The sequence below is a fragment of the Dromiciops gliroides genome, chromosome 6 (genome assembly GCF_019393635.1).
Source record: "Dromiciops gliroides isolate mDroGli1 chromosome 6, mDroGli1.pri, whole genome shotgun sequence".
Taxonomy (NCBI): Eukaryota; Metazoa; Chordata; class Mammalia; order Microbiotheria; family Microbiotheriidae; genus Dromiciops; species Dromiciops gliroides.
In genome coordinates this window covers 199589181-199616592 of record NC_057866.1, presented here as the reverse complement: position 1 = coordinate 199616592, position 27412 = coordinate 199589181, and the positions used below count along the sequence as shown (strand labels likewise).

The 27412-nt window shown below is 35.7% G+C and overlaps 1 pseudogene; it reads left to right on the top strand.

Moving 5' to 3' along the window:
* The window catches only part of LOC122732197, a 38473-nt pseudogene extending 14083 nt beyond the window's left edge, over positions 1 to 24390 (top strand).
* The last annotated feature ends 3022 nt before the right edge of the window (positions 24391 to 27412 follow it).

The following is a 27412-nucleotide window of genomic DNA, read 5'->3' as shown; positions in this document are numbered from 1 at the left end:
TCTTTACCCACTTCTGGGTCATAGTTCAAGGGCACTTTCAGTTAAGAGGGAGAAAAAGTCCTGAGCGGCACAAAAAATCAGGGATACTGAAGAACAGTATCACTTCTGATCCCAAGGGATCAAAGACCCTGAAGAATAGTATCAGTTGTGATCCAAAGGAATTAAGAGCCCTTCCTAGCTAAGGAGCAGAGTAGGAATTGAGAAAGTAGTGACCACATCTCTCCCCAAATCATGGCACTGGAAGCACTGAAAACTTTCAAACCCCCAAAACTAGTTCTGAAAATTGCAGTTCAAAGAAAACCTGAAGCTTGGGACAGGGCCCTTCCTTCTACACCCAATGCTGAGAACAGAGGTCAACCTTAACATAAAGTTCAAAACCCAGAAATAGGGTGAGAAAATGAGCAAATAAGAAAAAAAACATGACCATAAAAAGTGATTATGGTAATAGGGAAGATGAAGGAAGACACAAACTCAAAGACAATGAAGTCAAAACATCTATTAACAAAGCTTCAAAAAAAAAATCTGGGATCTGGATGAGGTCTGGTCACTGCCCTCCTGTTCTGTGCTCTTATTCTTACCTAGGAAGGGCCCCTGTTCCTTTAAGACTGGTCTCCTCTTCAACCTGCAACTATGATCTGGAACTGGGCAATGGGGGAGACATCTGTTAAATGGCACCCAATCCTTCTCCCAGGACGAGTACAGGGATCCCAGGCAATTTCTTGACCAAATGTTCAATCCCGTTACCAGTCCTATGCATTGGGCTGCTCTCTAATATTTCCTTGACTGCCACAGCCAGTTGTTGCCACAGCCAGTTGTTGCCACCACCTTGTGCCTTGTGGCTGTGTTCCTGACCAGCCCCTTCCCCCACCTCAGTATTTGTATACCTCAATTTCTGTCTTCCTAAACTGCTCTGAGCTGGAAAAATGATTCACTATGACTTTTTATTGTATTTTTTTTTTGGCCCAGATTTCAGTTTGATGGGTTATTTAGTTTGTATATACCAGGAAAGCTTGGAGAAACAATGCTTTCACTCTGCTACCTTCCTCTGTTCCCCTACTAGGGAAGACCTTCCTTACCCCCTCAGATGTCATGATTCTTTCTCTTAAGATTACTTTATATTTAATTCTCTGTTCATGTATTATTTTTTTTACCTGTGCTGGCCTCAAATCCTGAGTAAAATAGACATCCCCTTGAGGGTAGAGATTGTTTTCTTTTTTTGTCTTTGTAGCCACAGTTTGTAACAGGAGGCCTTTGACAGAGTAGGGCCTTAAATGTTTGTTGAACAAAATCTAATGTAGATTTTCAAAACATTCCAACAAACCTACCTAACATAAGTTTTTAAGGCTGTTTGTAGTAAATACTTAGAACTGGGAGACTAATTCTTTTTAATATAAGGTCATTGGGATCAGTTATGTACATATGCTATTTTTTTTACATGAAGTAGGACCACAAAAGGCCCCAAAGCAGAATGGTCCCAGTTTCTAGCATGAGGCTTTTTAAAGTAAGCTTGTGTATTCCAAGTCAGCAGAACCTATATTGCTAGTCACTGAAAATCCAAGCATAGGAATAGCTAGATCTTTACTCCTTACATTCTTTCCTAGTTCCTTAGTAACAGCTGAATAATTCTCCAGAGTAGTCAGAATTGAGCCTCATAAAAAAGCCACCCACTAGAAAGGGACCTTTCATTTCAGCAAAGCAAAATTGTGTAATAGAAGGAGTATTGGCCTTAGAAATGCAGGGAATGGGTCTGAATATCACTTCTGCCATTTACTATGTGGCTCTAGAAAATTCACTTAATCTGTTTGAGGCCCACCTTCATCATCTGTAAAACTGGCCTAGTAATAACCCTGCTCGTAGCTTTATAGGGTTTTATGAGAATGTCAGCTAGTATTATTATAGAGACAGCACAAAGCATACCTGGTAAGAAACTTCAGGATCATGTAGTACAAATTTTTACTTTGTTATTTTTTATTTTATTTTATTTTATTTTATTTTATTTTATTTTATTTTATTTTATTTTTGTGGGGCAATGATTGTTAAGTGACTTTTCCAGGGTCATACAGCTAGTAAGTGTCAAGTTTCTGAGGCCGGATTTGAATTCAGGTCCTCCTGAATCCAGGGACGATGCTTTATCCACTGCGCCACCTAGCTGCCCCCAAATTTTTACTTTGTAATGACTAAACTCAGTCTCTGTGACTTATCCAAATCTGCACACCTAGAAATTGGCAGAGCTGAAATTAGAGCCCAGATTTCCCCACTCTCAGTTCAGGAAACTATTCCCACTATATCACTAAATCGAAGTACTAAATGGTATTTTCCACCTTCCTCCAATCCAGCCAGCCATAAAGTGAAAAACCTATCAATCCATCTTTTTCATCCTGGCCCATGATGCTAGGATGGATTTTGCTTTTTAATCAAAGAGGGAAGGAGAAATGTTGGTAAGGAAAAGGAGGCAAACATTTTTAGACCTATCAGTGCATTTCTGATTTTTTCTTTGGAAAATCAGGGTGTTTTTGATTATAACTGACCTCTTAAGTGTTAGCTCAGAGTCTGGGGTGTGAGGGTCCCTGAAGGTCAAAAGATGCTACAGTCACAGTCAACAAATGTGAATAATTCCGACTTGCTTACTGTTATTTTAAGATTTTGGTACAGGAAATTCCAGAGAGGAATTTATAAAACTATTCCATGATAAAAACCATTTTTCTCATAATATTTTATCAATGACATGTCTTTTGCTGAATTTGATGAAATCCTTTTCATACAAAGGTTAGGGATAATTGCACAAATCAAAGGCTTGAGGGTGAATTTAGGTACTATCATATGGTTAGAGCCCCTCGCAGAAGAGAATTGAGGAAACAAAAGCTTTTAGGATAAAAAGACAAAGCTCTTGATAATGAGCTAGGATTTTTATGGGCAGAAATAAGGATAACAACAGCAGTGAGCAGATAAGGATTAAAGAAAGAGAGGTCTTCATAGCTTCTCAGCATCACCTTAGAACAGATGCTAACTCCCCAGGAAAACCAGGGCTAAGTGTGTGTGTGTGTGTGTGTGTGTGTGTGTGTGTGTGGCGGGGGGGGGGGTGGAGAGACAGAGAGAGACAGACAGACTGACCTTGAAAGCATTCAAGGAAATCTGGCAATCTACAGATTCCATAAATTGAAATAAAATTGTTTTAACTTGTCCATCTAATCTGAGCTGATTTATAAGAGATTTGGTGACATACAGAGTGACATTTTATCTCAAAACATCATCTTTTCTTGAAATGTTCCAGCATTGTGTAAGCTACATTCCTGATTTTTCTAAGCTGCAAGAGGGGTGTGTGTGTGTGTGTGTGTGTGTGTGTGTGTGTGTGTGTATTTAAGCAAACTATGGACTGTGATGAAACTCTTTTCAGTTAATGTTCATTTCTTGCTAACTATTTCAGGAAAGAAAGATAAATTTTACCTGAGGGATTTCTGGGGGGATTGAACTGAGAAAAATTTAATAGTTGGTAATTGGGTCATAGCCCCTCATACTATTGCTTCACTTAGAGAAAAATAACAAAGCTGAAATCAATATTTATATGTAGAAAGAGTTTCCCAAATATTTGTTTTCTTTGAAATTGCTTAGTATGAAAGTAGTTTGGCTGCAACACTGCATTTTTCATTTTTTACAACCCCAAAGGGAAAAACTACGAATCCCCAGATACTTGTTAATGTCCTGTGTTTTTATTTTCCCTCCCCATGAATGTTTCTATGATTCAAGTTTTCCAATTAAATTTTTTTTGATCTTGTGGGATTTGCAGCATATTCCTTGTTAATCAATAAGCCAAGAAGACCCTGCTCTTTCCAGATATTTAGGGAAGTAGTAAAGAAAGTGTTTTTGGGAAGTATACAGAGGCTGTGTCTGTCTGTCTGTCTCTCTCTCTTTCTCTCTCTCTCTCTGTCACACACACACACACACACACACACAAAATGGTTTGGCAAAATGACTGGTTGAATTTAAGTAAGCAACTAATTATTCTGCAAACAAACACTTAGGAGCCAGTTCTTAATTGTTTCTTACCTACTTTTAGCTGTTTATTTTCAAAATTATTTATATTTAACAAATGATTTCACCACTAAGAACAGCAACAACAATCATCTCTGTCTCTTGGATTCTCTGGACTCCTTTAAATCTAATGTAAAATACCACCTTTTATTAAAAGCCTTTTCTGAGTCTCCTTAATGCTAGTACTTCCCTTTGTTGATTATCTCTAATTTATCCTGTATTTATCTTGTTTGTACTTGCTCTTTTGCATGTTATCTTTGCCATTATACTGGGAGATCCATGAAAACAAGGAATCTTTTTTTTGGTCTTTCTTTGTATCCCAGTATTTAGCACAGTATCAGGCACATAGTGAGTGTGTGATAAAGGCTTATCAACCATTGACTGACAATCATCTGTGTTAAGCAAAATTCATAGTAGTATGACATCCACATTAATGGAGACAAACATCCCATTGTTGTACTAATTTAGGCAACATCTGGAGTTTTAGAATTTATTGGAAATATTATAGTTTAAGGAGGACATTGACAAACTGTGGTTTCATGAAGTCCAATGAAATCATTGGATCAATGCTATTCTATCCCTATTATTGATGAACTAGTGGGGTTAAACATCATTGTAAAGCCAGAAAAAACAACAACAACAAAACATGTCATATAAAATGTTTGAAGGGGTAGAGATGTTTAGACTAGAAAAGAGAGAAAGTAAGAAGGACATAGTAACTCCTTACATATTAAACTGGATGCTGAATGAAGGAGACTTATTTCATTGTTTCAGAATGATAGGTGAAAGAAAGTTACAGGAAGGTAAGTTTTCACTCAATATAAAGGTTCTCTTAAAATTGGAATTTTCCCAAATGGAATCAGCTATCTTATGCTCTAGCAAGCTCACCTGAACTGACATTATTCAGACAAAGGCTGAATGGTCATTTGTCAGGGATGTCATAGCAAGGATTCCTGCTTTGACTTGAAGGTTGAGCAAGATGACCTCTGATGTCCTTTCTGAGCCTAAGATTCTGTGATTCCAGCTGGGAGGTGATAAGAGCCTGAATTTACACACTGATAGTGTCACTGGAGTCTCTAATCATGTCATCCTTAGACATTTAAGGTTACCAAAGTTCTTTTAATTGCCCAAACTGATGGTTTTTTTCTCATTTCTTATCCATCTTGAACTCTGCAACATTTGACCCATTTGATTGCCTCCTTCTCTTCTCACCTCTCTGAGTTTTCCTGATACTACTCTCCTGTGGCTTCTTTCCCTACATGTCTAGTTACTCTGCATCTCCTTTTCTGAATCATCATTTCTGTATCACCCCTTTTTCACCAGGTTCTGATCTGGGCTTTCTTCCCTTCTCTTTCTACACAATCTGTCTTTTGGTCACTTCATCGGTTCCCATGTGTTCAATGATCATTTCTATACAAATGATTTCCAGATCGCTATTTCCAGCCCTGATCTCTCTCCTGAACCCCAGTCTTGTATCACTATTAGACATTTTTGAATTGTATGCACTGTAGACCTTTTAATCTCAACATGTCTCAAACAGAACTCGTCTTTCTTCCACTCACTCACAAACCCTCCCTTCTTCCAGACTTATCTATCCTTGTCAAGGGCACCACTATCATTCCAGTCATCCTAGTTCACAGCCTTGGAACCATCGGAAATTTTTGCCTCTCCCTCATCACTCATCTGATAAGTTTCCAAATCTTGTCAACTTTACCTCCATAATATATCCCACATCTATTTTCTCATTTGAGAGCTAGATGCCAAGGTGAATAGAGTGCTGTACAAAAAGACCTGAGGTCAAATCTAGCCTCAGGAAATTTCTAGCTATGTGACCCTGGGTAAATTCCTTAAAATGTTTGCCTCTGTTTCCTCAACTGCAACATGGGAATGATAATTAACAAGAAAATACACGTGCCTCTCCTTTCAATTATCTTTGGATTTGATTTCTTTGGGAATAAGAAATGATAGGAAAGAAACTTAAATGTATTTAATTGGGATTGATGACCCAAATTTTATTGTTCTTTCAAAATTAATTTAAATTTTTTCTTAGCAGAAATCTGTTTTCTTTTCCTTCCTTCTCCTACCTTTTCTTTGTAAAAACTATACATTGTCAAACAAAACAAATTCCCTCACTGACCATGTTTTTTTGTTAAAAAGAGCATGGCCATTCTGTACCCTGAATCCATCACCTCTCTTTTAGAGGATGGATAGCACATTTTCCATTATTCTGGATGTTAGAGAATCATGAATTTATTATTATTATATCAGAGTTCTTATAGCTTTCAAAGTTTTTTCTTTATTTGTCCTTACATTGTCATTTTATAAATTATTCTCATGTTTTTACTTGTTTAATTCTTCATAAATTTATACATCTTCAAATTTACTCTTTTATCATATTGATGTTGTTACAGCATAAATTGTTCTCCTGGGTCTGGTGATTACACCCTGCATTGGTTCATACAGTCTTTCCCTCACTCCTTAAATTTATCAATTCTCTCATTTCTTACAGCAAAATAATATTCTGTTCCATTCACATACCACAAATTGTTTAGTTATTTCCCAATTGATGAGCATTCCTTAGTTTCCATCTTTGCCACCACAAAGACAACCCCCACCCCACCTTTACTTTGTTATTGTGTGTCATCAAAAAGAAAGCAAGTTAGTTAAGAAGGGAAGAGAGGACAGTGATAATTAAGGCTAGGGTTAAGGCATAGCATGAAAACCAATAGAATTTGAGCAGCTGAATAATTTTTGAAAATGACCTGCAAAGATTATCTACATAGTTTTTTTTTAAAACTCCAAACATGAGATCGAAAGTGGAGGCAATCCTAAATTAATCTCACAAATTATTTGATACATTATGTTTCCCAAGTTTAATATAGTATAAAAAAACATTGAGAATACAGGCAATGAAGATTTGAAACAAATAACTTAATTGGGATTGGCATACAGATAACTTCTTGTGTTTTAGGCGTGACATGAAAATCACAGAATCTTAGCCTTGAAGAACTGCAGAAGCTGTCTATTCCAATCTATACTTTAATAATCAGGAATCCCTGCTACTTAATCTCTGAGAAGTACTCCTTCAGTCTCCATGTGAAGCTGTCTGGTGAGAGAGAAGTCCTTGTTTTCTGAGGCACCTGATCTATCTTTAAACAACTGCAATGAGATGTTTTTCCCAATCACAACACTGATATTTACCTCCTTGAGGTTTCTGCTCATTGGTTAATCTGTCCTCTGTGACCAAGGAAAAAACATATTAAATTCCTTTTCCACATATGAGGGAATACTTGAAGATATATCATGTATCATAACTTTTCTTTTGTCCATTAACTTCCTTTAAATCAGACCTTGTATGGCATGATTTTGAGTCTTCTTATCATTTTTGTTACTATTCTCTGGATATACTCCAGCTTGTCAATGTCTTCCTTAAAATGTGGAGCTAGAGGGGGTGGCTAGGTGGCTCAGTGGATAAAGCACCGACCGTGGATTCAGGAGTACCTGAGTTCAAATCCGGCCTCAGGCACTTGATACTTACTAGCTGTGTGACCCTGGGCAAGTCACTTAACCCTCACTGCCCCACAAAGAAAAAAAAATATAGAGCTAGAATTGAACACAATGTTGTAAGATGTGGTCTTACTGAGGCAGAGCACAGTATGTCAAATAATAGTGTCTTATTCTGAGGTTGCAGTCCATTAAAAACCTTTGTCACACAATTGTTTATTTCAAATGTAGTACTTTGCATTTATTCATATAAAGTTAACTATATTAGATTGAGGAAATTGTTGTCAAATAATCTTTGAATTTCTCTTTCTATGAACTTAATGGACATATTAGTGATTACCACAGTGCCCAGCACATAGTAAATATTCTGCAAATGTTTTTAATTCAATAATCTTTACATCTTTATTTATATCTTGAAACAGGTTTAAGAACAGAATCCACTAAGAATCCCCTTGTTCCCTGGTTAACAATAATATACTATCATTCTTGGGATCTGGCCATTCCACAAATTTTAAACACAGATGCCTCTACTAGCATTGAGATTACCACACCTTAAATTTTTTGTTCAAGAATATAATGAAAATCTTTGTCAAGTGTCTTGATAAAATGTGAATGTGCTATGACGTAGTAGCAACAACAACAACAACAACAATAATAATGGAGAACATTTTTGTTGTGCTTTCTATAGGCCAGACACTATGCCAAGAAGCACAATTACACTTACAATTATCTCATATGATTTTTGCAACAGTGAAAGGTAGGTGCTATTATTACCTCCATTTTACATTTGAGGAAACTAGGACAAACAGAGGTTAAGTGACTTCCCCAGAGTCACGTAGCTAGAAAGCATCTGAGGCTGAATTTGAACACAGGTCTTCCTGACTTGAGACCTAGCACTGTGCCACCTAGTACAGCACAAAACAGTATCAGTAATACATATTACATTACCACAATCCAACAATTTATGTATACTTAGTAGAGGAGATGGTTTAAACCTGCAATTCCATTGGTGTATTGGAAATCCTAAGAAGGAAATTCCTTCAACAAGGGTAGATAACCAATCAGTCTGCAACTTATAGTTTTAGAGAGATGATTGCAACTTTAAGAGGTTAATCACTGGCATTATGATTCAAATTTAACATGGAGTTATGACATGACATGACATTGAATTGTTAGAATATTTGGATTATAAAATTTTGATCTTGGCTAAAAAGCTTGAAGATATTGAAAGAAAGGTAGATTCTATGGAGAAATTCCTAGACTCCTAATGTCAGTCATAGTAATGTCTTTTGAATAGTTTGATCAAGACCTTGACAATATACTTTCCCATTCACACCAAAAGCTATTCTAGTCTTCTGGGTTGAGCAGTTTCCTTTTCTCTGAAATACATTGAATTTCCTTTGAGTTACAATGCACACATTAAAACCAAAACCACCTTTGTTTTTTAACGACTTCCTCTTGACTCTTCTTCCTTTGCTTAGTTGTCAAAAATGAGTTTGGGCTGGCTGGATTTGTGTTTGATGAGTCGATGAAAATTTATAATGATCACTGCTTTCTTCTCTAAATGCCTATGTTATACATTTAGCAAAACTCTCTAGAGTTTCATCAAAATGTCATCTCACTGGTAGAGAGTTAGAAGAAAAAACACACCTTCTACCACCCATTTTATCTTAACAAGGACAAGGAGGCAGCCTGACACTGTGTAAAGTATAATGGCTCTGGAGTCAGGACTAAGGTTAAAATCCATACTCTGGTGTTTAATAACTCTGTGACCTTGGACAGAATCACAGAATTTGAGACTTGGAAAGGATCTCAATGTTCCTCTTATCCAATCTATTGATGAAAGGAATCTAGACTACAACATGTATAGTGGTCTTTTAGCATACCATTTAAGGACCTTTGAAGAGAGGAAACCCACCACTTCTCAAGGCAACCATTCCAATCTTAGGCAGCTTGAAGCATTAAGAAAAACTTCCTCGCTTCAAGAAGAAATTTACCTCTTTGTAGCTTCCCCCATTTCTTCATGATTCTGCCTACTGGAATCAAACACAGCAATTCTAATCCTGACAGCCCTTCAAATAGTTGCCCAATAGATCTTCTTCTCTCCAGTTTTATCAACCAGTCTTTCATATAGGATGCAATTGTGACCCCTGACCATCCTGGTCAACCTCCTCAGGACACTCTTCAGCTTATTCATGTTCATCTTAAACCATGATACCCAGAATTCAAGGTGATCCAGATGAGATCTTGAGGAACATATCCTAGTAAGGAACATATACCTAGTAAGGTATAGTAAAGTGAGAATTTATCTATTACTTTCTTGTTCTTGTAAGCTATGCCAGGACTTCTTAAACTTTTTCCAATTGTAACCCCTTTTTGCCTGAGAAATTTTTACACAACACCAGGGCATATAGATATATAAAATAGGTATACAAATCAATCATTTACTTATAATAAATCATGAAGGAATTTATTTTAAAACAATTCTCTTGTATACATATAATTTTACCATTTATTAAAGATGAAAGAAAATTTGAATACTAATGAGATGATGTACATGTTTATTTTTACATAAAGACTTTTTTTTTTGTGGCACAATGAGGGTTAAGTGACTTGCCCAGGTTCACATAGCTAGTAAGTGTCAAGTATCTGAGGTCAGATTGGAACTCAGGTCCTCCTGAATCCTGGGCCAATGCTTTATCCACTGCAACACCTAGCTGCCCCAGAATTAAATCTTGTTTTGTTTTGCAGGGCAATGAGGGTTAAGTGACTTGCCCAGGGTCACACAGCTAGTTAAGTGTCAAGTGTCTGAGGCTGGATTTGAACTCAGGTCCTTCCGAATCCAAGGCCAGTGCTTTATCCACAGCACTACCTAGCTGCCCCTCAGAATTAAATCTTTTTTTTAATTTTATTTTTGAGGCAATTGGGGTTAAGTGACTTGCCCAGGGTCACACAGCTAGTTAAGTGTTAAATGTCTGAGGTTGGATTTGAACTTAGGTACTCCTGACTCCAGGGCCCGTGCTCTATCCACTGTGCCACCTAGCTGCCCCAGAATTAAATCTTAATGGAATATTTGATACTACAGGATGTGTAGAGCATCTTCAGCATTTTGAAGAGTTTGTTGATACTTTGATTTTAAAATCATCAATGATGAGAATGCCAATTCGCATAACTATGTAGTACAAAATGGCAGAAGTATGTTTAGGGCCACTTCAGAAATTGTTGGAAATTCTGTCCTAATCCTAAATCAAAATTCATTTTATTATGATTAATTTTTTTCATGAAACTCAAGTTTTAACTTGTGTTGCTTGCAAATTCTTCTTAAACTTTGTTTCTTTGTTTCCTTTTTGGTGAGGCAGTGGGGTTAAGTGACTTGCCCAGGGTCAGACAGCTAGTAAGTGTTAAGTGTCTAAGGCTGGATTTGAACCCAGGTCCTCCTGAATCCAGGGTTGGTGCTTTATCCACTGTGCCACCTAGCTGCCCCAGCTTCTTGAACTTTTAATGTCAGACGGAAGGATTTGATTTCAATTGTGTATGGTTTATGAACCCTATGTAGTTTTTTAGGATCAAAATTTAAAGGGAAGTATTTCTGAAACTGTTTCTCCAAGCACCTCAGATGATCAATTATAACTCTTACAATTAAATCTTTGTTATTTTCAATTGTAAAATCATCTATAGCTGTAAGCATTTATAAAGAACCATTTTTCACTTTATTCTTACATATGTTAACTGTTTTAGCAAAACTTGCAGTTTTATCTTCTAACATAAATGTTACATTTTTCCCTTGAAACATGTTTAAATCATTGAGATTTTTTGAAAATGTGACAAATAACAGTTTTCAAAGCCATAAGTCATTATGAAAAAAATTAAGAAAATCAGGGTTTTGCTTAGCCAAAAATATAACAAATTCATCTTTCAATTTCAATAGTCTGTTTAAACATTGCCTTATCTCTGCATGTAATAATAAACGTTTGTAATCAAAGTCCATGTCTTTGCAAAGGTTTGCTTTTAATGAAATTAATGATTTTGATAGTATTGTGAAGTACAACATCTAACTCTGGTGGTTTGTTGTTTTTATTTTTTTGGGGGGGTTATGCATGCCTCCTAATATATCATGTAGTGAGTAAAAGTGATCTCTTCATTGTCACCAGCTTTAACTTTTGCTACAAATCCAACATTCTCAGCCATCATTTTTCCAATACCATCTATACAGTCTCCAACACAATTTTATCACTATAATAAACCTTTATTCATGAAAAATTCATTGACTTCAAGATAAATATCTCCCCCTCTTATCTTCCCTTCCAAAGGGCAACAAAGCAATAGTTCCTTATGTATGCTTCCTTCATAAACATATCTTACATAAAGTAACAACTGCGCCACGTTAGAAATTAGCAGTTATTTCATCTAACTGAATTGCAAACTTTGGGCTGTCCTTAAGCTTGGTAATCAGCTGCTTGAATAGGTCATTACTAATTGCAGAAATTCCTTTGGAAATAGTTTCATTCAAATTTTATGAATTTCGGGGAAGCTAGATGGCGCAGTGGATAGAGCACTGGCCCTGGAGTCAGGAGTACCTGAGTTCAAATCCGGCTTCAGACACTTAACACTTACTAGCTGTGTGACCCTGGGCAAGTCACTTAACCCCAATTGCCTCACTAAAACAACAAAAAAAAAGAAAACAAAACCAAATTTTATGAACTTCATCCCCATACTTTTTTCCATGAACTATTTCTGACATTTTAATAGCAGCAGGTAACATGAAATCTTCTATTACATAGGGCTTTTTAGTTTTTGCTATTAAATAAGAAGTTTCATAAGATGTGAGTAAATACTTTTTGTTGACAATAACAAAATTCTCAAAACATTATTTTTCTTTATTGGAAGATTTAAAAAGTCATTCAAAATATTCCTTTGGTTTATTGCAGTACGCTGCAGGCTTGGTATTAAGATGTCATTTTAGTTTGGCTGGTTTCATGCTCTTTGCAACAAAAACTTCATGACAAATTAAGCAAAAGGTTTTTCCACACCATCGTCATTATTAGAAGTAAATCCAAAGTGCAAAAATGATTTGACATATTTTCTTTTTCTTGTCAATTTAGGTATACTACAACTTGTTATTGAAGACTCTGCCATATTGTCATCAGTATTTTTACCTCTTATGTCTAAATTTAGTCACTTATCCATAACCAAAAATATTTTGTTCTAAGATATAAACATTGTTATTAACTTCTCAAATAAGTACTACCTTTATTTTATGAAATCACATTTGTTTGTGTTAAATTTTTTAAAAATTGATGTTCACACTTATATAAACATACAGTGGTGATAGTGTAGAAATATTAAAGGGCTTTTGTCTTTACTTGCTGCAATTAAAAACTTGTTTCTTTAAAAGAAAGAGATAACAGCAATTTAAAAAATCAAACCTTCTAACATAATATAATCCGAAGACATACTAATTTGATACATGCTGAGGAAAGACGTTTGGAAAATATTAAAAGTCTTTATTTTTCACAAATAAAGCAGAGAGCAGAAAACTTTGCCGGTACGGTAAAAACACTGCAATTCATAACACACAATAGTCTTGAATCTGAACTGAGGTGTTTCTGGCAGTATTCATTGGTGTTGGGTGCCATGTTGGTATGCACAGTGCAAAGTGTTCATGTTGTGTGTTCAGAACCAAGGCTGCAGTGAAGTCATGAGATTCAGCACTGGCAAATACTGCCAGAAACACCTCAGATTCATTACACATTGGATTTTGCTTGTTGTGCATTGAAAAACCTTTTACTGTTGCTAAATTTTTCATTACCCCTATGTTTAGTTATATGAACCTATATGGAGTCATGACCCACAGTTTAAGAAGCTTTGAGCTATGCCTTTTAATGTAATACAATCGTACATTAGGTTTTTTAGCTGTCATATTAAATTGATGATTCATATTGAGCTTATAGTCCACTAAAAGCTCATATATTTCAGAAGAACTTCTATTTGTGGAGGTCTCCTTCATCTTATACTTGTAAAATTGACTTTTATACTCAAATGAAAAATGTTATATTCTTTTAAATGTTATTTATTTTGGGACAGCTAGGTGGTGCAGTGGATAAAGCATCAGCCCTGGATTCAGGAGGACCTGAATTTAAATCTGGCCTCAGACACTTGACCCTTACTAGCTGTGTGACCCTTGGCAAGTCACTTAATCCTCATTGCACCGCCAAAAAAAATTATCAATTACATGAGAAAGAAATTTTTAAAATTAATATTGTTATAATTTTTGAGTTCTAAATTTCCTCCCTCCCTCCCCCAAATTTCCCTTTCTTTGAGAAAACAAGTACTTTGATATAGATTTTACACATATGGTCACACAAAATATATTTCCAATTTAGGCATGATACAAGGGAGAACACAGACCAAAGGGAAAAAGAAAAAAACAGAAAAATAAAGTTAAAAATACGCTTCAATCTTCATTCAGACTATCAGTTCTATCTCTGGAGATGGACTGCATTTTTTATCATTAAGTACTTAGGAAATATCTTCTATTATCGTATTGCTGAGAAGAGCTAACTTATTCACAATTGGTCATCATGCAACATTGCTGTTACTGTGTACAATTATTTCTTGGTTCTGCAAACTTCACTTTGCTTTAGTTCATATAAATCTTCCCAGGATTTTCTTAAACCATTATGATCATCATTTCTTATAGTACAATAGTATTACATCACAATCATATACCACAACTCATGCAGTCATTCCCCAATTGATGGATTTCCAGTTCTCCAAGCAATTTTTGTCAAGTAGTGATTCTCTTTCCCAAAAGCTTGGATCTTTGGGTTTGTCAAACATTAGATTAATACAATCATTTCCTACTGTGTATTGTGCACCTAATCTATGTCAATGATAACATCACTCTATTTCTTAGCCAGTACCAGAGTGTCTTGATGATGACTGCTTTGTAATATGGTTTGAGATCTAGTACAATTAATTCACATTACATCACATTTTCCCCATTGATTCCCTTGATGTTTTTGACCTGTTGTTCTTCCAGATAAATTTTGTTATTACTTTTCCTGCTCTATAAAATATATTGTTTTGGAAATTTTCTTGTTTTTATTATATTGGCTCTGCCTACCCAAGGGTAATTAATGTTTCTCTAATTTTTCAGATCTGACTTAATTTGTGTGAAGTGTTTTGTAATTGGGTTCATAAAATCCCCATTTCTTTATTTGACAGGTTGCCTTTCAAGTATTTTATATTGTCTGCAGTTATTGTAAAAGGATTTTTTTCTCTCTTCCTGCTGGACTTTGTTGATAATATACAGAAATGATGATGATTTATATGGGTTTATATTTTATCCTGAAAATTTCTTAAGTTGTTAATTATTTTAGTTTCTTTCTTTCTTTTTAGTGAGGCAATTGGGGTTAAGTGACTTTCCCAGGGTCACACAGCTAGTAAGTGTTAAGTCTCTGAGGCCAGATTTGAACTCAGGTACTCTTGAATCCAGGGCTGGTGCTTTATCCACTATGCCACCTAGCTGCCCTTCTCATAACCTATTCTAATAATTCAAATTATTTATCTTGTTTTAGCTAAAGTTAGCATTTTTTTAAGTGAGGCAATTAGGGTTAAGTGACTTGCCCAGGGTCACACAGCTAGTAAGTGTTAAGTGTCTGAGGCCAGATTTGAACTCAGGTACTCCTGAATCCAGGGCTGGTGCTTTATCCACTGCACCACCTAGCCGCCCCTAAAGTTAGCATTTTTAGTACTATTGAATAATAGTAGTGCTTCACATCTGAACTTAATGGGAAGGCTTCTAGCTCATCCCTATTATAGATAATGCTTGCTTATAGTTTCAGATATATATTACTTATCATTTTAAGGAGAATGTCATTTTTTTTCCTATTCTTTCTAGAGTTTTAAATAGCATTGAGTGTTGTATTTTATCAAAAAGCTTTTTCTGAATCTATTGAAAGAAACAAATAATTTTGTTGTTTTTGTTGTCCATATGGTGAAATATGCTGATAGTTTTCCTAATATTGAACCAGCCCTGCATTCCTGGTATAAATCCTACCTGGTCATAGAGTATGATCTTTGTGATATACTGCTGTAATCTGCTTGCTAGTATGTGATTTCACCTTTTTACATCAATATCCATCAGGCTATAGTTTTCTGTTTTTCTTCTTCCTGGTTTAGGTGTCAGCACCATATTTGTGTTTTGGAAGGAATCTGATAGAATTTCTTCTTTGCTTATTTTTCCAACTGGTTTAGATAATATTGGAAATAACTGGGTTTGTTTTTTTTTTTACATGTTTGGTAGAATTCACTTCTGAATCCATCTGGTCCTGGGGATGTTTTTCTTAGTTCTTTTTTCTAAGATAGCATTATTTAAATATTATATTTTCTCTTCTGTTAATCTGGCAATTTGTATTTTTGTAAATATCCATTCTTCTCAGGTTGTTAGATTTATTGGCATATGATTAAACAATAGCTCTTAATAATGCTTTAATTTTATCTTCATTGATGTTGAATTTACACTTTTAATTTTTGATACTAGTAATTTGGCTTGCTAATTTAAAAATAATAAAAAATGATTTATCTATTTTATTTTTTGCCATAAAACCAGCTCCCCATTTTATTTATTAGTTCAATGGTTTTCTTACATTCAATTTTATCAATCTCTCCTTTGATTTTAGGATTTTCATTTAGGTGTTTATGCCCAATTCTTTGATCTGCTCTTCATCTTATTTTATTGATAAAAGCATCTAAAGATACAAGTTTTGCTTTAAGTGCTACTTGAGCTGTATCCCATAAATTTTGGTTTGTTGTTTAATTTTTGTAATTCTAATGTAATTTTTTATTATTTATATGCTTTATTCCTTGATTCACTGATTCTTTAGGATTGAATTTTTCAGTTAATTTTTAATCTTTCTCCATGAATCTTTATTGAATGTCATTTTAATCACATTATGACCTGAAAAGAATGAATTTAATGTTTCTGCTTTTCTGCATTTGATAAGGTTTTTATGCCCTAATACATGGTCAATTTTTTGAAAGTGCCCATGTACAACTGAGAAAAAGGTATGTCCTTTTCTATTCCCATTCCATATGTAACATTTCTGAAATTCTATTAAATCTTCTTGCCTTCTTTTTTGTTTATTTTTAAGTTTGATTTCTCATTCTAAGAGGGCAACATTGATGTCCCTCACTGGCATAGTTTTACTGTCTATTTCATCATGTAACTAATTTCACTTTTCATTTAAGAATTTGGTTATTATGCCATTTTGTACATATGCATTTACTATTGATATTGTTTTACTGTCTATTGTTCCTTTCATCTATTCATTCATTCATTCATTTGTTTGTTTGTTTATTTATTCATTTACCTCCCCCCCCTCTAAATTTGCTTTTGCTTAGTCTGAAATCATGATTGCAACTCGTTTTTTTTTTTTTTGGCTGAAGTATAATAGTTTCTTCTCCAGCCCCTTATTTTTCTTTTGTGTGTGTCTGTGTTTTAAGCATGTTTCTTGTAAACAACATTTCTGGATTCTGGTTTTTAATCCATTCTACTACCTGCTTCTGTTTTATGGGTGAATTCATTTCATTCACACTCACAATTATGATTACTAACTGTATATTTCCCTTCATCTGATTTTTTTTTCATTTTTCTTCTTCTATTTCTCTTTTTATCTTGACCCTCCTTAAAAGTCTATTTTGCTTCTGACCCCTACTTTCTTTAATCAGCCCTCCCTCCCATCAGCTCTCTCCTATTTTCTTATTCCCTTCCCCTCCTACTTCCCTGTTGGGGAAAAATAGATGTCTGTATCCAACTGCGTGTATTTGTTATTCCTTCTTTTATCTAATTCTGACAATGCTAAGGTTCAAGCATTGTCCCAACTGCAGTGCCCCCTTCTTCCTCTCAACTGTAAAAGCTCTTCCTTGCATACCTCTTTTATGTGAGATATTTTTCTCCATTCTTCTAATTCCTTCCTATTCCTCCCATTGCATCACTCTTTCTCACTCCATAATTTTATTTTTAAATTATCCCATAATAGTCAACTCATACCTGTGACATGGGACAATGTATACTCCTTCAAATGTCCTAATGATGATAAAGTTCTTCATGGTTACAAATACCATCATGCCACATAGGAATGCATGCATTTTGACCATACTGAATTAATCATAATTTCATTTTCATGATTACCTTTTTATGTTTCTCTTGGGTCTTGCATTCAAAAGTCAAATTTTCTACTCAACTCTGGTCTTTTCATTAACAATACTTGGAAATCCACTATTTCATTACATATCCATTTTTCCCAGAAGGATTATACTCAGTTTTGCTTGGTAGAATTTTTCATTGTAATCCTAGTTCCTTTATCTTATGGAGTATTACATTCTAACCCCTCCAATCCTTTATTGTAGAAGATGCTAGAGCTTGCATTATCTTGACTATGTCTCCAAGATATTTGAATTTTTTTCTAGTTGGTTGCAGTGTTTTGTTATTTATTTATTTTTATCTGAGAGCTCTGCAATTTGGCTATAATATTCTCAGGGAGTTTTCATTTTGAGACATTTTTCAGGAGGTGATCAATGTTTTTTCCCCCCTATTTCTATTTTACCCTCTGGTTCTATGATTTCAGGGTAGTTTTCCTTGATTACTTCTTGAAATAGGATGTCTAGGCTCTCTTTTTGATCGTGGCTTTCAGGTAGTCCAATAATTCTTAAATTGTCTCAATCTATTTTTCAGCTAATTTTTTCTTATTAGATATTTTGTATTTTCTTCTATTTTCCATTATTTTTACTTTTTTCATTGTCTCATGTAGTTATTAACTTCCACTTGTCCAATTATAGTTTATAAGGATTTTTTTTCCTGTGAGTTTTGGCACCTGTTTCCATTTGGGCAATTTTCCTTTTTAAAGCATTCTTTTCGTTGGTTATTTTTTGTACCTCTTTTTTTTTTTCAGTTGGCCAATTTTGCTTTTTGAGGCATTCTTAATTTAAATGGATTTTTGTGTTTCTTTTACCACATAGCCAATTCTTTTAAAATCTTTTTCTTTAATATTTGGTGACTTTTTTTTTTACCTTGTTGCTGTGACTCTTTTTTTATGATTTTCTTGCCTCTTTCTCATTTTTTCCCTGATCTTTCTTCTATCCACCTTGGAACTGTGAGCAGAACTCATACTTCCCTAAGACTGCAAGCTTCTGTTCTTTTTCACCCTAGGACCTTGACCCAGAACTGTGTATGGACAATACAATAGGATCCTGCAAGCAGTGCCAGCAAAAGGTCTTCTGTAATCTCCTTCTTACTACTTTTATAAAACCTGTCCCCTGTTTCCATACTATCATTGCGCTGAGAGCTCCTCAAACTGCTGCCCACTGATACAGCTTCCCCCAAGACATGGCCTATAATACCTTCACTTAACTCTGGGCTGACCACTACTCTGGTGAAGTAGACATTTCCTGTTGACCTCCTAAGTTGTCTTAGGCTGGAAAATTGTTTCATTCTGACCTTTTTTTTTTGGTTCTGCCATGCTAGAATCTTATTTGAGGCATTATTTTAAAATTTTTTGGAGGGGAATTGCAAAGAGTTCAAGTGAGTTCCTGTTAAACTGCCATTTTGGCTCCACCTTCCATTATATTTTTTTTGTTTTGTTTTTTGTTTTATTTTGTGGGGCAATGGGGGTTAAGTGACTTTTCCAGGGTCACACAGCTAGTAAGTGTCAAGTGTCTGAGGCCAGATTTGAACTCGGGTCTCCTGAATCCAGGGCCAGTGTTTTATCCACTGTGCAACTTAGCTGCCCCTCCATTATATTTTGAATCCCAACTTTGTGAGCTACTTTATTTGCTCTCAAATTTTTTCGAGTCATCTACAAATGTGATGATTGTATTGTAGATCCCTTTATCTAAGTTAAATTTTACAAATTGTAAAAATTTATAAAAATTATAAATTGAACAAGACCAGACACAAATTACAGATTGCATTGCCACTTTACAAACTATTTCCAACCATGTTGTCTTTAAATGATTAACAATTACTTTTTGAAACTGAACATAGAACTAGCTTTGAATACATTATATTTTAATCATTATCTTTCCCTGGACTTCAGCTATTTCATTGATAAAATGAAGGGCTCACACTACCAAAAGGCTAAGGTACCTTCCAGTTCCAGATCTAAGATATCTCAAGACTTGGTAGCACCTTGTTTCTCTACTTTTTTTTTTCTAAGACCATTCAAAGTGTTTCACAGTTATATTAAAAAGTTGTTTTCAGTACCCAAGTTTCTAGGCTTGATGACCTGAATTCAGTGATTTCAGATACGTGCTTTCCTAACTATTCCACCACTTGGGTTTCCGTTCCCTGTTAAACAAGGTTCCCCATGCCCCTATATTCCCATTTTAAGGTCATTCTCCTTGATAAGGAGATTAAATACCAAAAAAATCTTTAAGATTTGAGTTCTGCCCATTCTCTCTCCATTATCCATCATGACCCTTCTATCTACTCCATAGGTTCAGGCCTATCTCATTTTTTATTTTTCTTTTTTCCTTGGTCTAGCTTTATAAAAGATATTCTCAACATTCATCACATACTCTGCTCATTTGTGGCTTAGAAAAAAGGAATAATGTACTTGTCAGATCTATGGAGAAGCAAATTATTTATGACCAAAGATGAGATAGAGTACATTACAAAATGCAGCATGGATCATTTTGACTGTATTAAATTAAAAACTTTTTTCACAAACAAAACCAATGCAAACTAGATTAGTAGGAAAACAGAAATATTGGAAACATTTTTTTACACAGTGTTTCTGATAAAGGCTTCATATCTAAAATATATAAAGAACTGAATCTAATATATAAGAATATAAGTCACTCCCCAATTGAGAAATTGTCAAAGGATATGAACAAGCAATTTTCAGATGATGAAATTCAAGCTATGTGGAAAAAAAAAAACTTTTCAATCACTACTGATTAGAGAAATGCAAATTAAAACTACTCTGATTTACCACCTTATACCTATCCAATTGGCTAATATGACAAAAAAGGAAATGATAAATGTTGGAGAAGTTGTGAGAAAATTGGAACACTAGTGCACTGCTGGTGGAGCTGTGAACTGATACAACCATTCTGGAGACCAATTTGGAACCATGCCCAAAAGGCTATAAAACTGTGTATATCCTTTGACCCAGTAATACCACTACTAGGTCTATATCCCAAAGAGTTCATCAAAAAGGGGAAAGGACCAGCATGTACAAAAATATTTATAACTGCTCTTTCTCTGGTAGCAAAGAATTGGAAATTGAGGGGATGCCTATCAATTGGGGAATGGCTAAACAAGTTGTGGCATAGAATGTAATGGAATACTATTGTGCTATAAGAAATGAAATGCAGATGGATTTCAGAAAAAACCTGAAAAGACATATGAATTGATGCTGAGTGAATTGAACAGAATCAAGAGAACACTGTACACAGTACCAACAACATTGTGTGATGATCAACTGTGGTAGACTTAACTTTTCTTAGCAATTATGATCCAAGACAATGCCAAAAGACTTATGGTGCAAAGTGCTCTCCACATTCAGAAAAATAACTATGGAGTCTGAGTACAGATTGAAGAATACTATTTTTACTTTTGTTCTTACTTTTTTGTTATTGTTCTTGTTCTTTCTTACATTTTTCCTTTTGTTCTGATTCTTTTCTTTCTCTCTCTCTCTCTCTTTCTTCCTCTCTCTCTTTCTCTCTCCCTCTTTCACTTTCTTTCTTTCATGAGGCAATTGGGGTTAAGTGACTTGCCCAGGGTCACACAGCTAGTAAGTGTTAAGTGTCTGAGGCCGAATTTGAACTCAGGTCCTCCTGACTCCAGGGCTGGTGCTCTATCCACTGCACCACCTAGCTGCCCCTTTTTGTTCTCATTCTTGTTGTAAAACATTACTAATGTGGAAATATGTTTAATATGATTGTATTGTATAACCTATATCAAATTTTTTGCTGTTCTCAGGAGGTGGAAGGAAGGGTGGGAGAAAAATCTTGAACTCCAAAAAATATTTTCACATGCAATTGGAAAAATAATTCAAGTAAATATTTTTTTTAAAAAGAAATATACCTCTGTATACAATGGGACATTGACATCTATAAAATAGTTTCTGAGAGGTCCATGCATTCATTAAAAAATCAGTATTAATTTAAATGTGCCATGCATTCTTGCTGACATAAACTATTTATCATCTTATGGAATGCTTTGGGAATTTTCACAGGGTTGAGTCCTCATTGAAAATTCCCATTAAGTCGTAACAGTAAAGGATATCATAGATATATGGGGTTAAGAAAAGAAAACTATATTTTTAGCCATATCAGATGAATGCTATTTTGAGTACTACATTGGCATGGTGAAAGATAGGAGTACAAAAACTATTGCCATCCCTAATCTAAACCATCACTCCACATGATGAATTCTTTTTTTTTTCTTAGTAAGGCAGTTGGGGCTAAGTGACTTGCCCAGGGTCACACAGCTAGTAAGTGTTAAGTGTCGGAGGCCAGATTTGAACTCGGGTATTCCTGACTCCAGGGCTGGTGCTCTATCCACTGTGCCACCTAGCTGCCCCTATATGATGAATTCTTAGGATTCATAGAAAAAATATACTAATTCAAGTATTTAGATGACACATGTGGGATTTTAGCTTTTCAAGTAAATTAAGAATTTTTTACATCCACAAACCTTTCCACCATCCTTAGTGTTTGCATTAGTTTTTCTGACATTTTCTGTCCTTCATATAAACAATACACACACACACACATATATATATACACACACACATGGATGTATATCTATATATGTGTATATATACATATGCATATATGTCTGTATATTTATATGTACTCACATATACATACACAACACATATGTACATAGGAAATAACCCAATAGCTAAGTAAATAAGCAAACAACCAACAAACAGATCTATGAATGAATAAACAAGCAATCAAGTTGGATAGATAATAGATAGTAAAAAAAAAGCAAGAGGTAGGTATAAATGTATACTATGATTATTTAATTTCTCCAGGACATTAACAGTCTGACTTCTTCATGTCTGCTCTGACTGGAACAATTTAGCTTCTACATGATTTTTCTGCAGCATTGAATATGTATGTTTTCATGTTCATTTGCATCCCTGAGGCTAGTTTTAACATTTTAAAATCTACAATATACTCCATTTAATAGTATTTTTATTTAACTTTATTTTAGAATCATTGAAATATCTTCAGCCATCAACAAATATCTTCTGGTCTGAAAAGTTAACTATACACATATTTCTTCATGCTGAACCATGTGATTAAGGGGCAGACAACATAAGAGAAAGAGGAATAATAAACTGCCTTGGAGAAATAGTTGAATGTGCACATTCATCACAGTGTGAGAAGTCTGTGTTTTAGTTTGGGAGATGGTAGAGGAAAAAAATCTCTTGCCAAGAAAGCATTGATAGATATATAGAGCAATGGCAAGGAGTCCAGGATCAAGCCAGCAAAGTGGGTGACAGGAGAGGATAAAGAAAATTTCAAGGAAAAATGGCTTTTGTATCAGTTTCAGAAAGATAGCAAATGAAGGCAAGAACTTGACAGGCTAGAGTGGGTCAGTGAGAAGAAATATGTACTTCCATCTGAGGTTACCATGTGAAGTGACTTTGAGATAAGTTCATGTTATTTTAAAAGCTTCCCATCTCTTTCAACCTCAGAACAACGTAGAATCATTCATCTACTTTTCTGGCCCTTATTTTAAATGGACATGAAGAAACAATCCTCTTTGTGTTTATCAATGAGCAACGAATGCATGAATTCACAAGATAAATCATATGGAAGAAATTTACCAAGGAGCCAATTTTCTGAATTTATGCAAGAGCACTTTAACCATCTATATTAATATTATATATTTATAATTATATATATAAATACACACACATATGCATAAATACATAAAATGCCAGGCAACAGGCATATAAAGAATGAAAAAATACCTACTCTCAAGTAGCATAGAGTCTTAGAGAGTTTCATAGGGTCCCATTGGCCAGAATGGATGTCCAAGGCAGGACTTGAATTCCATTGCAACTGACTCTGAGGCTGGTCCTTTAACACTCTGACTCTCGGGCTGATTATAGACTGTACAAAGTGAAATATATATGGAAAATGACTTTGGAACTAGAAGGAAACATGGAAGGCATTTAGCTCCAACCCTATTTTATAGATTAAAAATTGAGAATCAGGCTTTTTTTTTCCCAGGCAGCCATGGAGACAGGCAGGTACTGGTAATCAACGGGCGGGACCATCTCTTGAGCCACTTGGCGGCCATCGTGGCCAAGCAAGTCCTTCTGGGGCAGAAGGTTCTCATGATTCACTGCGAAGGCATCAACATCTCTGGAAACTTCTACCAGGAACAAGTTGAAATACCTGGCCTTCCTCCAAAATAGAATGAACACAAACCCTTCAAGAGGCCCTTATCACTTCAGAACCCCCAGCCCCATTTTCTGGAGAACTGTTAAAGGGATGCTTCCTCACAAGACCAAGTGCAGTCAGGATGCCTTGGAACCCTTTAAGGTGTTTGATGGCATTCCTGACAAATAGAAAAGCATGGTTGTCCCAGCTGCTCTCAAAGTGGTCAGACTGAAGCCAATGAGAAAGTTGGCTTATCTGGGGCGCCTGGCCCACGAGGTTGGCTGGAAGTATCAGGCAGTGACTGCTAAGTTGGAAGAGAAGAAAGCTAAGATTCATTATAGAAAGAAAAAGAAGCTCACAAAACTATGCAAGCAAGCTGAGAAGAATGTGGAAGGCAAAATACACAAATACACAAAAGTTCTGAAGTATGGGCTGCTGGTGTGAGTCCAATAAAGTCTGTCTTCTATGGCAATCGGTCATTAAATAAATAGATGGATAGATAGATAATAAATAAAAATTGAAAATCAGACAGGTTAAGCAACCTGAACAAGTTTACACATAAGTGGCAAGAACAAGAGAACCATTTCAAATGACTACAAATACAAGTCTCTTTCCATGATCTTGCTGTAATCTAACCTGTTTATTTTTAACTTACTTCAGGGGTTCTTTTGAGGAAAAAATACAAGATGCTTACTAAATCCTTATTAATTGATTGAACTCCCATCTCCCTTCTCGTAAAATGTTGGGCAAGAACTTACAAGAGTGAATTTTTAAGTAGGCATTTCTGGAACAAATTTTCAATTTATTATCATTGATGATAAGATCTAAATTGATTCTATGTTTATTCACTATCACTTTGACTTTATAAAGAACTTCATCTTTTTTTTAATGTATTCTTCCATGGAGAAGTCTTATTTGGCTAGTGGACTTTGGTCCACTACAAATCTATGTTATATAACCTCAACTGGGCCCTCACTGTTGCTAGGTCATCTTACTGTTCCTCTCTTATCAGCTCACTATTCCACTCTCCACGGATGATCTTTAAAATCTTTTCATCCCTTTTCAAACTTCTGATGTTTTCCCCTTCCCCATTTGCTCAGCTGAGAACCTTGCTTCATATTTTACAGAAAAAACTGAGGCAACCTGAACCTCTTCTCTTTCTCTTATCTCCTATAACTCAGATGCCTTGTGCCTCTCCCTCCTCCATCCCTGTCTCACATGATAAAATGAACCCAAGGCTTACTCTCCACTAGTTCAAGTGATCCCATTCTATCCTATCTTCTCCAAAAGATTACCTCCTCAGTCATCACCGATTTTTCAATTATTTTTGATCTCTTTCCTCTCTATTGGATCATTCCCTTCTGTCTACAAGCATGTCCCTGTCTGCTCTTCCTAAAAAAAATCCTTCACTTGATCCCACTAATTATCATCCTATTTCTCATCTGCCCTTTGTAATTAAACTCTTTAAAAAGGCCAAGTATGACAGGTGCCTCCACTTTCTCTCCTCTCACTCTCTTTTTAACCCCATGCAATCTGGCTTCAGATCTTATCATTCTACCAAAATGGCCCTAGTTGCCAAAGCCAGTGGCCTTTTCTCCATCTTCTTTCTGCTTGACCCCTCTATAGAGCCTTAGACACTGTCGATCACTCCTTCTTTATACTTTCTTCTCTCTAGGTTTTTAGGACATCACTTTCTCCTGGTTTTCCTCATACCTATCTGACCACTCTTCTCTATCCCCTTTGTAAGATCCTCTTCCAAATCATGCCTTCTAACCATAGGTGTCCCTTATGGTTCTGTCCTGGGTTCTCTTCTCATTTGGTCATCTCATAAGCTCCCATGGATTTAAATGCCATCTCTATGCTCATGATTCTCCAATCTACCTTTCCTGCCCCAATTTTTCTGTTGACTTCCAATCTCACATCTTTAAGTCCGGGAAATATATTGAGTTTGATATATCCAAACCAGAACTCATTATCTTTCCTCCTAAACCCTTCCGCCTCCTATATTCCCTATTTCTGTAGAGGGCAACACCATCTTCCCAATTCCTCGGGCTCACAAACTAGGAGTCCCACATGCAAGTTGTTTCCAAGGCCTGTTGATTTCACCTCTGCAACAGCTCCCATACAAGCCCCCTTCTCTCCTAAGACACTGCCACCACTCTGGTACAGGCCCTCATCACCTCACACCTGGACTATTGCAATAGTCTGCCAAAGAGTCTGCCTGCCACAAGTCTCTCCACACTCCAATCTATCCTCCATTCAGCCACTAAAGTGACTTTTCTGATCTTATCACCCTCTCCCCCCCCACCGCAGCTAAACTCCAGTGGCTTCTTATTACTTCCAGGAGCAAATACAAAATGCTCTGCTTGGCATCATTCATGAGTGGGCAGCTAGGTAACTCAGTGGACAGAGCACAGGCCCTGGATTCAGGAGGACCTGAGTTCAAGTCTAGCCTCAGACACTTGACAATTACTAGCTATATGACCCTGGGGGTATCACTTAACCCTCATTGCCCCACCAAAAAAACCCCACCAAAATTCATTACCATGACTCCTCTGCCTTTCAAATTTTTACTGCTAGACATGTACTATTTGATCTAGTAACACTGGCCTACTTTCTGCTCCATGAACAAGACACTCCATCTCTCAGCTCTGGGCATTCTTTTTGGCTGTCCTCCATTCCTGGAATGCTCTTCCTCCTGTGTTCCATCATGGCTTCTTTTAAGTCTCAGCTAAAATCTCACCTTCTATAGGAAACATTTCCCAACCATTCTTAATTCCAGTGCCTTCATCCTGTTAATTATGTGTTCATGCATGCATGCATAGGTATACATGTGCACATACACACATATTTGTGTTTGAATGTTGTATCCTCCATTAGATTGTAAGCTCCTTGGTCAGACATCATCTTTTGCTTCTTTTTTCTATCCCCAATGTTTAGTATAGTGCTTCACACATAGTAGGTGCTTAATACATTTTTTTTCATTGATTGAGTCTAGAAGTCATGTTTGCAGAGACTTGACAGAGCTTTTTGATGAAAATAATGACTTATCCTTGTATAGAAAGTCACAGGATAGAGTAGAACTAAATTAACAAAAAAATTCCTATCTTCTTACAATCTTTAAGAAACCGTAGATTAGGGGCAGCTAGGTGCCGCAGTGGATAAAGCACTGGCCCTGGATTCAGGAGTACCTGAGTTCAAATCCGGCCTCAGACACTTGATACTTACTAGCTGTGTGACCCTGGGCAAGTCACTTAACCCCCACTGCCCCACAAAAACAAAAAAAAACCAAACAAAACAAAAATAAAAAACAAACAAAACAAAAACAAAAACAAAAAAACAAACAAAAAAGAAACCGTAGATTAATTACTACCAGGTATGTGTTGTTAAACCCTTAACTTTCTGCTAATTTCAGATTTCAGAAAGGCATTGTAAATAGAAAAACAGCTTTAAATACCATCATTAA